Consider the following 13,017-nt stretch of genomic DNA (forward strand, 5'->3'; position numbering starts at 1 on the left):
TATGTGGTTAATTATACTAGCGAACACTACAAGCCATGCCAATGGCTAACAAAAATGTACCGTTAGGCCATTTTAAAAGGATCAGGAGGAACCACAGATACAAAAACCACAGATTTTGAGGAACAGTCAAAGATCCTGAAGAAGAGATTCCTCCAAGAAAGGTCCCCAAATAAAACAGTTACCGACACCTGGATAAAAGCATTGAGATTCAAAGAACAGATCCCAGAAAAAGGGGATCCCGCTGCACCAGATGATTTGAAAGTAGAAATGTCTTTATTGTTCCACCCAGCATTACAGCAACAGATAAAAGCTCCCGCGTATCGGAGCAGACGGCTACTCATAGCTATGATTATTAGGAGCTATGACTAAGGAGCCGTCTGCTCCGATACGCGTGAGCTTTTATCTGTTGCTGTAATGCTGGATTGGACAATAAAGACATTTCTACTTTCACATCATCTGGTGCAGCGGGATCCCCTTTTTCTGGTTGCTGTGGACTTTGGTGCTTGGTTTCCCTGCTCCCATTTGTTGGGTGAGTGCATGTGCAGCCGGCACCCTCCATTTTTTGCCTCAAAGAACAGATTGCTCGCTACCAAAAAAAAAGCTCCTGTGATCAATGTGAGCCAATGGGATTGGCTTACAGTGATGGCAGGGTCAGGAGCTAATGAAATCAGCTCCTGACCAGCTCATGGAGCTCTGCTGTCATACCGACAGAAGGGCGAGTGAGCTGCGGCGCAATGCGATCGGTGGGAGCCGTGAGCGAGGTGACAGCGCATGGCGGTGGTGAGTGATATCTATGCCGTGGCAGGAATAGCAGCTCCCATAGATTTACATCATCCTAGTCCGAAACAAGTTAATTATTTAACTACCATACAACCCACTATAAACATCAAAGTGAACTAAAACTCTAAATGCCACATATATTTCCAGTAATTACTAGCAAATAGCAATACAAAGGATTTTTTTTCACCTTTTTTTATTATGTGAAGAAAATATGACATTTACAGAGAATAGTTTTCACTGTGGACATTACTATGGAGGACTGTGTCCAGCACATCCAACATACAGAGACAATCTTCACTGGCTGTAATACTGTGAGTAAAATCTCTTCAAAATTATAGAAATCCGAAATATACCTTCCAATAATGTGTAAATAACTCATCAGCTGCAGTTCTGTGTACCTGATTCTGTGTCCCTCTGCCTCACGCGGTCTGAAGTAAACAGAGTTTACAGCCTTGAACTCATTTTGAATGAAGGGGGGGGGGGGGGGGTCATGCAAATACAGGAAAAAGTACAGGTGCTTCTCTTTAAAACCTTCTCTGTAGCTAAAAACAATTTTCAGTTGTTCTTATATGATGTGTGAGAAAGCAGGCAAACAGCAAATCATTCCTCTGAATAGTGACAGAGAAGTGGAACCTATGTGGGGTTCACAGAAGGACAGTTTCTTTGATAGTTCCTCTTCAATGACTCCTAGCCGCAATTAAAGGAACACTATCAAAGTTTAAGTTGTTTTTTTTTCCAGAAGCCCTATAGGAGTAAGAAGAGATTTGTTATGGCAGATAATACTAGTAGACTAGGAAAAAAACATCCTCTCTTCCTCTGCACAAGCCTTGCCAGATGTAAATAAACAATCAATGCCGGGCCAACAACACAGAGACTTCTTGTTCGAGGGCAGATTATTTCACACGCTGTACTAATAAATTCACAGATTCAACACTGATTCAGTCAGTAATTCTCTCACTACAGCATGTGAAATAATCTGCTCTCACATAAGAGGTCTCTCTGCTGTTGGCCCAGCATGGATTGTTTATTTGCCTCTGGCAAGGCTTGTGCAGAGGAAGAGAGACATTCCTGTTGTTGCCTATAACGCTGAATACAGAAACTCCTCCGTCACCCCTGCACTGTCCCAGCAATATACAAAATCTGATAAGCTGTTGAATTTTTTTTTCATTTACTACTATTATCTGCCATTACACATCCCTTCTAACGCCTAATGGGCTTTGGGGAAAAAAAAAACTTTGATAGTCTACCTTTAATGTTATTACTCAATCATTAGTGACCACTTATGTAAAAATGTATGTAACAATTTAGTAACAAGTTCTAGAAACAATTAATAACTACATGCCCCCCAAAATGGGGGAATGCACCCTCTGTTGGATGAGGATGGAACGGCAGGGTTTATTGGTTTAGATAAGTGCACTGTGGCTGCCACCTAGTGGCAGTTTTATTTTATGACTCTCTTACTCACTTTTATACCCCTTCATATACTTACCAAACCCACTTAGTGCAAGAATTTTTTTTACATGCCACAGAGACTCATGGTCCCTGATTAAATTTGCATATAGACACGGATTGGCCCAGACTGCCTCAATGTCCTACCAATTGTTCTTTGACTTATTGTATTTAAATGTGAGACATGGCTTACCCCCTCTGACTCTGCAGCAGAGGCTGCCCTCTCCTACAGGGGGCTTCACCTCAGTCACACCCCCAGACCAGTCAACAGGACTGTGGGAGGGGTGGGTCTGCTCCTCTCCCCATCCTGCACATTCCATGTCCTCACTCCACCTTCCTCCCTACAATTCGCATCATTTGAGGCCCACACTATTCGCCTCGACAATCCCCTCCCAGCCATTGTTGCAGTCTTATACTGCCCTCCGGGCTCCACACGACAATTTCTCGACAACCTTGCTCCTGGTTCCAACACATCCTCGACTCTGACCTTCCCACCATCATCTTCAGGGATTTCAATATTCCCATCGATAAACCCCAGAACTCTGTTGTGACCCGGCTACTCACCATAGCCAACTCACATGGCCTAGTACAACACACCAACACACTGCAGGTCGCACTTTCGACCTTATATTCACTAAATCCACCACCACTGCAGACCTCGACATCGCACCATTTCTCAGACCATCACCCTTCAACCTCCTCACGGAAGGCACCTCCAAACTACCCTCCCACCCACCTGGTCAATGTCAGCGAGACCTACGCAAGCTCAACCCTAGTGGCCTTGCTGACCCCCTCCATGCCCTCTCCTCCACTCTCCCCACCCTAACCTGTCCTAATCTTGCTGCAGCTCAGTATCGCCAAACTCTCTCATCAGCCCTAGAGAAAGCTGCTTCACCAATATTTCGCCGCAACCGACCTCCTCACTTACTTCACTCCTACTACCATTGAGGAAGTCAACCACCTACTGCAGACTTCCCATACCACTACCTCCCCTCTTGACCCCATCCCTTCTGATCTTCTTCAGCCTCACTTCACGGATCTGGCCCCAGTCCTCACTACCCTTTTTAACCTCTCCCTATCCACAGGCACCTTCCCTTCAGACTTCAAGCAGGCCACAGTACTGCCCCTGCTCAAGTAATCCATCGCTCCACCAGGGCAGCTCCCCTCCGTGAATCCCTCCACTGGCTTCCTATTCAGTCCAGAATCAGATTCAAGATATTGTGTCTGACCTAGAAATCTGTCCACAAAACCTGTCCAACCTACATTTCTGATCTTACTCAGAGATACACACCTAGCCGCTCACTCCGCCTGACCTCCCCCCGCATCACCCAGTCCCATGCACGCCTCCAGGACTTCTCAAGAGCCGCTCCAACACTATGGAACTCCCTACCTCCACCTATTAGGGCAGCCCCCTCCTTCAACATCTTCAAGAAGGCCCTCAAAACTCACCTTTTCATTCTGGTCTATCACACCTCACAATTGCTTTAAACCCACAGCTGAACTCTGGTCTCCTACCTTTCGTGTCTCTACCTCTCCCTCTAGATTGTAAGCCTTTGGGCAGGGTCCTCCTCCTTTTGTTTCCTACCTGATCATGAACCTCCATTACTGTAAACCCATGCTATGCATTTGAGTGAACCTAACTTGCCTAATCTCCATGCTCCCCTCCAGTGACTGACTAAGCATTACCTTGTACTCATACTGTGCTGTGTGATCTCCATGCTCCATCCAGTGACTGACTAAGCATTACCTTGTACTCATACTGTGCTGTGTGATCTCCATGCTCCCCTCCAGTGACTAAGCATTACCTTGTACTCATACTGTGCTGTGTGATCTCCATGCTCCCATCCAGTGACTAAGCATTACCTTGTACTCATACTGTGCTGTGTGATCTCCATGCTCCCCTCCAGTGACTAAGCATTACCTTGTACTCATACTGTGCTGTGTGATCTCCATGCTCCATCCAGTGACTAAGCATTACCTTGTACTCATACTGTGCTGTGTGATCTCCATGCTCCATCCAGTGACTAAGCATTACCGTGTACTCATACTGTGCTGTGTGATCTCCATGCTCCATCCAGTGACTAAGCATTACCTTGTACTCATACTGTGCTGTGTGATCTCCATGCTCCATCCAGTGACTAAGCATTACCTTGTACTCATACTGTGCTGTGTGATCTCCATGCTTCATCCAGTGACTAAGCATTACCTTGTACTCATACTGTGCTGTGGTGTGATCTCCATGCTCCCCTCCAGTGACTAAGCATTACCTTGTACTCATACTGTGCTGTGTGATCTCCATGCTCCCCTCCAGTGACTAAGCATTACCTTGTACTCATACTGTGCTGTGTGATCTCCATGCTCCCCTCCAGTGACTAAGCATTACCTTGTACTCATACTGTGCTGTGTGATCTCCATGCTCCATCCAGTGACTAAGCATTACCTTGTATTCATAATGTGCTGTGTGATCTCCATGCTCCCATCCAGTGACTAAGCATTGCCTTGTACTCATACTGTGCTGTGTGATCTGGTTTTCTTGTATTCCTGTATTGTCATATTGCTGTATGTCACCCCTAAATATTGTCTGTAATCTAAATTAATGTCCAGCGCTGCGTAATATGTTGGCGCTTTATAAATACAATAAATAAATAAAATAAATAAATATGTAGCAAAGCAACTACTATTTGCCTGATGAAAAGGGGGGTTGCCCCCCTGAAATGCAAAGAGATACTTTCAATTAAAGACAAAAAGTATTCCTCATGCTTTTATGGATGTTATGCGGGCCCTTTTATAGGACCCCTCCAATATGATTGCTCACTTGATACCGCATTCTTTCCCACACTGTATTCTGATTACTCTTCATCCTTCTCTGTATTGTATTCTGATGTGTGACAATAATGTTTTATTGTTAAAAAAATATTATATATATTGGACCCATGTCCTCTTTATTTAGTGTAGGCAGCTATGTCCCCCTTAATAGGAATGGCCCCCTTTGTCCTCCCTGTTAGCAATTATGGCTCCCATGTGCCTTCCCTTAATAACAAGTGTGACCCCCATTTGTGTGGCTGCATTGTCCCCCTTGTTTGTGGGACTGTCTCCTTCCCCCCCCCCAGTTTGTGTGGCTTTTTTGTCCTGTTTGTGGCTGCTTTGTCTCCCGTTTCTGTGGCTGCATTGTCCCCCCTATCTGTGGCTGCATTGTCCCCATCTGTGGCTGCTTTGACCCCCCTTTCTGTGGCTGCTTTGTCCCCCCTATCTGTGGCTGCATTGTCCCCCCTTTCTATGGCTGCATTGTCCCCCCTATCTGTGGCTGCATTGTCCCCCCTTTCTGTGGCTGCTTTGTCCCCCCCATCTGTGGCTGCTTTGTCCCCCCCATCTGTGGCTGCATTGTCCCCCCTATCTGTGGCTGCATTGTCCCCCCTTTCTGTGGCTGCATTGTCCCCCCTATCTGTGGCTGCTTTGACCCCCCTTTCTGTGGCTGCATTGTCCCCCCTTTCTGTGGCTGCATTGTCCCCCCTATCTGTGGCTGCATTGTCCCCCCTTTCTGTGGCTGCTTTGACCCCCCTTTCTGTGGCTGCATTGTCCCCCCCCCCCATCTGTGGCTGTATTGTCCCCCCCATCTGTGGCTGCATTTTCCCCCCTATCTGTCTCTGCATTGTCCCCCCTATCTGTGGCTGCATTGTCCTCCCTTTCTGTGGCCGCTTTATCCCCCCCTATCTGTGGCTGCATTGTCCCCCCTATCTGTGGCTGCATTGTCCCCCCTTTCTGTGGCTGCTTTGACCCCCCTATCTGTGGCCGCATTGTCCCCCCCTATCTGTGGCTGCATTGTCCCCCCTTTCTGTGGCCGCTTTGTCCCCCCTATCTGTGGCTGCATTGTCCCCCCTATCTGTGGCTGCATTGTCCCCCCTATCTGTGGCTGCATTGTCCCCCCTATCTGTGGCTGCATTGTCCCCCCTATCTGTGGCTGCATTGTCCCCCCTTTCTGTGGCTGCTTTGACCCCCCTATCTGTGGCTGCATTGTCCCCCCCCTATCTGTGGCTGCTTTGTCCCCCCTTTCTGTGGCTGCATTGTCCCCCCCTTTCTGTGGCTGCATTGTCCCCCCCTTTCTGTGGCTGCTTTGTCCCCCCATCTGTAGCTGCATTGCCCCCCCCCATCTGTGGCTGCACTGTCCCCCCTATCTGTGGCTGCATTGTCCCCCCCTATCTGTGGCTGCATTGCCCCTCCTATCTGTGGCTGCATTGTCCCCCTTTCTGTGGCTGCATTGTCCCCTCCTTTCTGTAGCTGCTTTGGTCATTGGTGTCAGCGCAGGGAAAAAAAACCTATACTTACCATTTGACGTCCTTCCCTCCTCCTTGAAGCAGGGATTCTGTTTGAACTCCCGCGCGTGCCGGAACTATAGACCGGGCTTCAGGTGATGCGGCTGCTTTACAGATCCATCCGCCGCATCCCTCGCAGCAGCATGAAGGAATCTTTCCGCTGCTGCAGCCATATGCCGAAGCGGGACTATATTGTTCCACAGAAATGGGGAAAGTGGGACTGTTGTATCCCACGGAAGTGTCAAATTGACATGGAACCCCGGTTGAGTATAGCTGTTCCAGAGGGTGCAGCGCTGGATCGCTGGTCGGGAAAAGGATGTGGGGAGCCTGGGGAGGACCCAGAGGGGTACGGATCTGACTTGTGCTTTATTTTCAATCACATCTTTACCACTTGCAATGGAATAAATAGAAGATGAACACAACCAATTACTAATCAGGCTTAGTACTATATGTAGCCATGTTTATCCCATCATCCCACCTCAGTTCAGGGACTTGCTTTACAAACCAATGCACTGAGTAGCATGAAAGAGCCCCGGGACTCTGTATAATATGCTGCCAGGTGCGTCTAGCAAGAAATAAACCACAACCAAAACATTTCCCACACTCAGTACAGTAACAGAGCTTCTCACTAGTGATGGTGAAGTAGATGCAAATAACTTCGAGTTGATGCACATTTATGCAAATTGTTATGCAAATTTATTCAGCTTAAAAATGAACCAGACTTTACCTCAGCAGGAATTAATTGGTTAATTTTCAAGCTGCATACATTTGCATAAAAATTTGCATCAACTTGACCATCACTACTTCTCCCCAGCGATGAGAGAGGGATAAGCGGAACTGAACAAGCCTGTTATTGGCCGCTGCACTCCACTCTCCATACTCCCTACTCCCAGCTGTGATGGGGAGATGGAGAGCAGTATGCTGCGGCCAGTTCAGGCTCACTAAAGGTGACGTTATGTTGCACTGACTCTTACTTACCACCTGTGTGAGATTTCTCATGTCTGAGAAGCTGTGATTTATATGCAAAACATTTCCCACACTCAGCACATCGATACGGCTTCACTCCAGTGTGAGATCTCTCATGCCTGAGAAGATTTGATTTCTGTACAAAACATTTCCCACACTCAGCACATGAATACAGCTTCTCATTAGTGTGAGTTCTCTCATGGAGGACAAGATATGATTTCCGTACAAAACCTTTCCCACACTCAGCACATGAATACGGCTTCTCACCAGCGTGAGTTCTCTCATGAATGACAAGTGTTGATTTCTGTATTAAACATTTCCCACACTCAGCACATGAATAAAACTTCTCACCAGTGTGAGATCTCTCATGCCTGACAAGGTCTGATTTCTGTACAAAGCATTTCCCACACTCAGCACATGAATACGGCTTCTCACCAGTGTGAAATCTCTCATGGAGGACAAGATATGATTTCTGCATAAAACATTTCCCACACTCAGCACATGAATAAAGCTTCTCACCAGTGTGAGATCTCTCATGCCTGACAAGGTCTGATTTCTGTACAAAACATTTCCCACACTCAGCACATGAATACGGCTTCTCACCAGTGTGAGTTCTCTCATGACTGACAAGAGTTGATTTCTTTACAAAAAATTTCCCACACTCAGCACATGAATACAGCTTCTCACCAGTGTGAGATCTCTCATGCCTGACAAGGTCTGATTTCTGTACAAAACATTTCCCACACTTAACACATGAATACGGCTTCTCACCAGTGTGAGTTCTCTCATGGAGGACAAGATATGATTTCCGTACAAAACATTTCCCACACTCAGCACATGAATAGGGCTTCTCTCCAGTGTGAATTCTCTTGTGTATGAGAAGACTTGATTTTTTCACAAAACATTTCCCACGTGTGGAACAGGAATGAGACCCTCCAGCAGGGGGAGAGCTGTGCTGGGTATGAGGCACCTCAGGATTATACAGGTGAGGGGCGTCTGGGGGAATATTTGGGGTAACCAGGATATCTGCAGGAGACTCTTGTTTGATGACATCATCATCCGTTGTGCAGTCTGTGGATACAAAGAGACGAGTCTCTGAGAGGTTCCTGATGCCGGGACTCTGCGCTGCAAATAGAGAAACATCGTCACTTCCTGTTAGAGAATTCTGAGGGGAGGAACAATTATCATTAGGGATGGTCAGTGAGCTGTTGATGGTTCCAAGTTGAGGCAAAGTTTGTGCAGACTGGAAATGGACCAGATGCAGCAGCTGCATTACTTTGCATAAAATTAGCATACAGTTTGCACCATCTCAGAGTTATTGGCATGTCACTGACCATCACAAGTTATTAGCCTGACTGAGAACTGCAGAAGGTGGAGCTTATTACAGGCGGCCAATCACATGACTACAACTTTGGCTTGCATAAATATTTTATGTAGCTGGGAGTTCAGCCAATCAAATGCATTTCCTGACCAATCTGATTATCTGCATACAATCTGCATTACATTTGCATACACGTCAGAGGTATTTGCATGTCACTGACCCCTCCCACACCTAAAGCATTGGCCATACATTGAGCAGCAGTGAATGTAGAGCTTGATGAGACAGTGGAAGCAATGTGTTACTCCTGTGACAACAGACCTATATGTACTTATAGCAAGAGATCTGTGTTATGTTTGTAGAGCAATGTGGTGTCACTTCCACATTCTTATTACCGCTGTGTCCTCGTGTCACTCATATGCCCCGTGTAATGTACATGTTTCTCTCTCTTATTCCCAATTAAGCAAATAAGGAAACTGTGACTGGGGATGGGCTGACATTTCCATCAGAATGCCGATTTCCAAAACGTAAATGCAACAATAGGCATAATTCACAAAGGATTTTCACCTGTTTTACTGTTTCCACCTCGTCTATGTTACATTTTTAGGCTTCCAAAGAGCAAAAATATAATATGATTAAGGTAAGAAAAGTAATATTGAAATGAAGTTAATCAGAAACAACTTACTTTGAGTGATTGTTTTGCTTGTAAATGTGCTGAAAGGTTATTTTTATAAATGAGGTGATAAGTCATGTGTGAGAAGTTTTGTGAATAGAGCCCAATGTCAGAATGCCGCATTACAGCAACTCGGAAATGTCAGCCAATCACTGAGCTCAGAAGCATCGGACCAATCAGAGAATGCAGAATATTTCTGTGGAAATGGGAATCCCGCGGGATGCCTCCGCACTCTCTGATTGGTCCAATACTACCGAGTATTTCCCAGTCCTGTGATTGGAGTAACAATTTCAGAAAATTACTGTGGAAGGCGAAACACCACGGTCATCTCAGGCCAATCAGTGTACTGCGGATTACATGCGGAAATGTGCAAGTTATGCGTACATCCACAATTATAGCTTACATTAAATATATCAGCATTAACCGGCCAATCGGATTCTCTACCAATCCGGAGCAATTATAGGCCCTAGCAACCAGATCCTAGCTACCTATCACAGGCTATCCCTCCCCTCTTGTATATAAGAGAGGTGAGACTGTCAGCCATTTTGTGGGCTCAGTGAGGAGGAGGATATTGAGGGAGACAGTGTGCTGCATTGTGCTGCAGAGAATCAGTTGTGTGTGGATTGAGTTGTGTGACAGAATCTGGTGAGTTGTGAGATAGTGAGTGAGTGAGGAGTGAGTAGATAGACAGATTGTAGTGCACTAGTGAGTGAGAAGGAGGAGTTTGCTGAAGTTGGTGTGATAGAGCAGAAAGTCAGATGTGAGTGTAGAGAGGCCTAGTGACAGTGAGAGAGGGTGTGCTGTAGTGTGATAGAGAGAGCAGAGGCAGACTGTAGTGTAGTGCAGGGCCTGACTTGTACTTTTTACTGCCCAAAGCCAAACTGTCACCAGCCGCCCCTGACCAACAGCATCTCCTGACCGACATCTTCCAACATAGGTAGCCAAATGCTTCCCTGGCTCCACTGCAATACAGATAGCCAGTCACACCCCCACCCCTGCTGGACAGGTGGCCAGATGTCAAATGGCCAGATGTTTTTCCCCTCCCCATGCAGAATACAGTAGATGCCCAGATGTTTCTTCATCCCCCTTGTACTATAGATGGACAGATGTAACCCCCTCCTTGTAGTATAGATAGCCAGATGCACCCCTTTCCCCCTTGAAGCTTAGGTAGCCTGGCAGTCCCATCCCCACCTCAGTACAGCTCCCCTCACAGGAGCTCCACAAGTCACTCACCTCTCTGCCTGCCTCCAGCGCCGAGCTTCCTCTTCTCCACCTCCTTCTCCTCCTCTTCTCCTCCATCAGCTGCCACTGTGCATCGCTTTCTGCCACCAGCGTATCTCACATGTGGCTCGTCGCCACATTACCGGCAAATCACAAGATGGGAAATGCTGACTGCAGAAAGAGATGCACAGCGGCAGCTGATGATGGAGGAGGGGAAGAGGAAGCTTTGGCACTGGAGGCGAGCGGAGAGGTGAGTGACTGGTGGTGCTGCTGTGTAGAGGAGGAGAACTTGTGGCAAGATCTGAAAACTGCTGTTCACAAATGCTGTCCATGTAATCTGACTGAGCTGGAGCTGTTTTGCAAAGAAGAATGGGCAAGGATTTCAGTCACTAGATGTGCAAAGCTGGTAGAGACATACCCTAAAAGACTGGCAGCTGTAATTGCAGCAAAAGGTGGTTCTACAAAGTATTGACTCAGGGGGCTGAATAATTATGCACACCCCACTTTGCAGTTGTTGATTTGTAAAAAATGTTTGGAATGATGTATGATTTTTGTTCCACTTCTCACGTGTACACCACTTTGTATTGGTCTTTCACGTAGAATTCCAATAAAATTGATTCATGTTTGTGGCAGTAATATGACAAAATGTGGAAAACTTCAAGAGGACAGAATACTTTTGCAAACCACTGTATGTGGCCTTGGCTTAAATCCGGCCCTGGTGTAGTGAGTCACTAGTGAGTAAGTGAGAAGGTTAGCTGTAGTGTGTCAGCGAGAGAGATAGTCTGTGCTAGAGTGTAGTGAGTAATAGTGAGTGAGCGTTAGTGTAGTGAGTAATAGTGAGTGAGCGTTAGTGTAGTGAGTAATAGTGAGTGAGCGTTAGTGTAGTGAGTAATAGTGAGTGAGCGTTAGTGTAGTGAGTAATAGTGAGTGAGCGTTAGTGTAGTGAGTAATAGTGAGTGAGCGTTAGTGTAGCGAGTAATAGTGAGTGAGCGTTAGTGTAGCGAGTAATAGTGAGTGAGCGTTAGTGTAGTGAGTAATAGTGAGTGAGCGTTAGTGTAGTGAGTAATAGTGAGTGAGCGTTAGTGTAGTGAGTAATAGTGAGTGAGCGTTAGTGTAGTGAGTAATAGTGAGTGAGCGTTAGTGTAGTGAGTAATAGTGAGTGAGCGTTAGTGTAGTGAGTAATAGTGAGTGAGCGTTAGTGTAGTGAGTAATAGTGAGTGAGCGTTAGTGTAGTGAGTAATAGTGAGTGAGCGTTAGTGTAGTGAGTAATAGTGAGTGAGCGTTAGTGTAGTGAGTAATAGTGAGTGAGCGTTAGTGTAGTGAGTAATAGCGAGTGAGTGTTAGTGTAGTGAGTAATAGTGAGTGAGCGTTAGTGTAGTGAGTAATAGTGAGTGAGCGTTAGCGTAGTGAGTAATAGTGAGTGAGCGTTAGCGTAGTGAGTAATAGTGAGTGAGCGTTAGTGTAGTGAGTAATAGAGAGTGAGCGTTAGTGTAGTGAGTAATAGTGAGTGAGCGTTAGTGTCGTGTGTTTCCCTTTTTTAGTTACTTGATTTTTTTTTTCTTTTATTTCAAATTTGATTTACTTTGATTTATTTTTTTTATAAATATTGTGATTTGAATTTTATTTGATTAGACAGTTTCTGCATTCTTTTCATTTCATTTTTTTGTGTTTCATTTATTTTCATTGTTTTCATTTTCTTTTTACTTTACTTTTATTTATTTTTTTAGTTTGTAATTTTATTTTTTCCTGCATTTTAGTTGACACATTTTTCTGTTCATAAAATATAGATAGATTAGTGTTTTAGTTAGAGAGCGAGTTAGAGAGCGTTCACACAACTCGTTCTTTCCCAATTTATGGGGGGGTTTGTGCTCACCAAGCCCCCCAATCCCTGAGCTGCCCCAATAAATTTGTAGCGTTTCACCCCCTATATGTTTGTTCACAATGAAGCACAGCAAGGGTGATGACACTCCAAGCCGCAGGTAAAATGATGGTGGATGAGGCGGGTCCTTGTCTAGACATCAGCAGGCAAGGCCAACCCCATCACATTTACAACCTGTACAAGGAGATAAGGAGCTGGTGGTTGGCAGCAACAAGCCCACTGATCAGGGAATTTTTCCCTATCTATTCGGTACACCACTGGCCAGCAGCAGGCGGCCTCTATGGTGGATTGGATTTGACGCGAAACCCTCCACCCAATTTGAGGAATTAGCAGCAGCAAGAGGCTCTCTTCTTCCTCTAACCATCACTCTGTACATCATGTGCAGCCTGAACAGTCCCACTGCACGCCACCCCCCTCTGTA

General features: G+C 45.9%; 1 pseudogene; it reads right to left on the reverse strand.

Moving 5' to 3' along the window:
- Window positions 1-13,017, reverse strand: part of LOC137524107 (zinc finger protein 850-like) — a 197,625-nt pseudogene that overhangs the window by 35,946 nt on the left and 148,662 nt on the right.

Source organism: Hyperolius riggenbachi, chromosome 7 (assembly GCF_040937935.1).
Source record: "Hyperolius riggenbachi isolate aHypRig1 chromosome 7, aHypRig1.pri, whole genome shotgun sequence".
In the NCBI taxonomy this organism is placed as follows: Eukaryota; Metazoa; Chordata; class Amphibia; order Anura; family Hyperoliidae; genus Hyperolius; species Hyperolius riggenbachi.